Source organism: Vulpes lagopus, chromosome 7 (genome assembly GCF_018345385.1).
Source record: "Vulpes lagopus strain Blue_001 chromosome 7, ASM1834538v1, whole genome shotgun sequence".
In the NCBI taxonomy this organism is placed as follows: Eukaryota; Metazoa; Chordata; class Mammalia; order Carnivora; family Canidae; genus Vulpes; species Vulpes lagopus.
The window spans coordinates 42,101,370-42,104,158 of NC_054830.1; the positions used below are offsets into that span (position 1 = coordinate 42,101,370).

Consider the following 2,789-nt stretch of genomic DNA (forward strand, 5'->3'; position numbering starts at 1 on the left):
CTACCCATAACCACTGATCAGATTTTGATCCCCATAGATTAGTTTTGTTTCGTTTTGTTTTGTTTTTTTCCTGACTCTAGAGCTTTGTTTAAATGGAATCATACAGTATGGTACTCTTTTATGCTTGATGATTAGCCCAGTGGTTTTGTTTTTGTTTTTGTTTGTTTGTTTGTTTGTTTGTTTTTTGTTTTTTTTACATTTAGAAATTTTACACTCCACCAACTTTATTTCCATTTGGTTTGTCTTCATGGAAAAGCAGCTTAGGACCACTAAGTGGCTGCTCCCACCCATTCAGTGGCCTGAGCAGCAGAGGCTGCAGATCAGTCTTCAGTAGCAGGCTGAGTGCTCCAGTCTTTGGTAGGGAATTGCTTAGTAGCCCACAGGGCACCTGCACCCTTTCATATCAGTCTGTGGCTTTAGGTTGAGTAGCAATGAACTTGGAAACTGGAGCGGTTCATTCACCCTGAAATTCCTCCTTGGTCACAGTCTTTCAGTAGCAACCTGCTCTCCCTTTTCAGTATTTCCAGGTTCTGTGTGGAAGCTGAGATCAGGCATGACTTCCCATGGGTGTTTACAGGAAATGGTGCAATGCATGTGCAGAACTTCCTGAGCCAGCATCCACCACATCAGACCCACTGAGTGATTTCCCTTGTTGCGAGGGACAGCAATGTCCACATAGCACAGGGCAGAGTCTGTGTTACACAGGGAAATGGTAAGCAGGTTGACATAAGACACTTCTGTGAGAGGCTAGTGGTCCACCCTAGGATCAGTAACCATCAGAAATCTAGGCTTCCTGAAGGCTGGCTGGATACAGTTAGTGAAGGTTCCAGCAATAGGGGTTGCTTTAGTAGCAGTAGCACACTTCAGCGCTGCTCACTGGCCACTATTCCTGGATGATATGACACTGACAGTAGCCCGATTTTCATTGGCAATGAAGGCATGAGCTGCCCGCAGAAGCTTCTCTCAGATTGTCTTGTGATTTTGATGTAGATACCATCACTTTTCCTTTTGTAGATATACTATGCCATTTGGAAGTCAAGGTTGGTGCCATCTAAGTGGACTCTTGCTACAAGGAATTTGAGGACATCCTCTTCCTTCACTTGTAGGACATTAAGGGCTCCCAACACTGTGAAAGTTTCCCTTTGAGTAACGATTGGAACCCAGAACATGCCATATGGACCCCTCTCTGGGTAGCATGGAAAAAACTCAGCATACTATTTTTGAGATTCATCCATGTAATTAAATGTATCACTACCTTTGTTCCTTTTTATTGCTTAGTAGTAGTCTGTGATATGAATATATCATATTTGTTTATCCTTTCACCTGCTGAAGACATCTGGGTTGCTTTTAGTTTAGAGCAATTATGAATAAATTTGCTATTAATATTTCTGAGCAATTATTTGGGTAGATACATGTTTTCATTTGCTTGGATCATACTTAAGATTATAATCGAAGGATTGTACACACATTGGACTTAAACATTTTCCAAAGTAGTTGTGCCATTTTACATTTCTACAATTCTACCAGCAATATATGAGAATTCCCACTGCTGTAAAAAAAACAGCATTAGAATTTTAATAAGTATTACTTTGAATCTGTAGATCACACTAGGTTGTCCACATTAACAAATTAACAATATAAATTTTCCTATCCATGAACATGGGATTTTTTTTTCATTTATTCAAGCTTTCTTTAATTTCTTTTTTTAAAGATTTTATTTACTTATTCATGAGAGACACAGAGACAGGCAGAAGGAGAAGCAGGTTCCCTGCGGGGAACCCAATGTGGAACTATCCCAGGACTCCGGGATCATTCCTTGAGCCAAAGGAAGGCAGATATTTGACTGCCAAGCCATGAGGGCATTCTGATGATTGTAGCTTTATTGTCATTCTTGAAGTTGGTGTGGAAAAGGGGATATGACTGTTCTTTCATCACATAACATGAATGATTCTTTCCTTTTCTCTTTTATGTTACAGAACTCATCAGTGTAGACTTTAGAACTCTACTCAGAGTAGAAAACTGATTCCAATGGTGTGTAAAGATTCTGCGAAGACAGAGTCATCTTTTTTAAAAAAGATTTTATTTATTTATTCATGAGAGACAGAGAGAGAGAGCCCAACGTGGGACTCGATCTCAGGTCTCCAGGATCATGCCCTGGGCTGAAGGCAGTGCTAAACCACTGAGCCACCTGGGCTGCCCTCTTTAATTTCTTTCAGTAATTTTTTGTAGTTCTTTTTGTACAAGATTTGTGCCTCTTTGGTTACATTTACCTATAAGTATCTTCTTTTGAATGCTGTGGTAAATGGAATAGTTTTATTAATTTGCTTTTTAGATTGCTCATCACTGGTGCATAGGACACAACTGATTTTTGTGTATTGATCTTGTACCCTGAAACTTTGCTGAATTCATTAGAAGCTTTTTTGAGGATTCTCTGGGATTTTTTTCCTTTTTATTTAATTTGTTTCAAGTTTTTATTTAAATTTCAATTAGTTAAACTATAGTGTAATATTGGTTTCAAGAACAGAATTTAGTGATTCATCACTTACATACAACACTCAGTGCTTATCACAAGTGCTCTTCTTTTATTTATTTATGTATTTATGTATTTATTTTTTATTTATGATAGTCAGAGAGAGAGAGAGGCAGAGACATAGGCAGAGGGAGAAGCAGGCTCCATGCACCGGGAGCCCGATGTGGGATTCGATCCCGGGTCTCCAGGATCACGCCCTGGGCCAAAGGCAGGCGCTAAACCGCTCCATCACCCAGGGATCCCCAACAAGTGCTCTTCT

General features: G+C 39.7%; 1 pseudogene; it reads right to left on the bottom strand.

The window, feature by feature from the left end:
* Positions 1–260: 260 nt before the first annotated feature.
* Positions 261–1,169, bottom strand: LOC121495135 (annotated as a pseudogene).
* Positions 1,170–2,789: the final 1,620 nt, after the last annotated feature.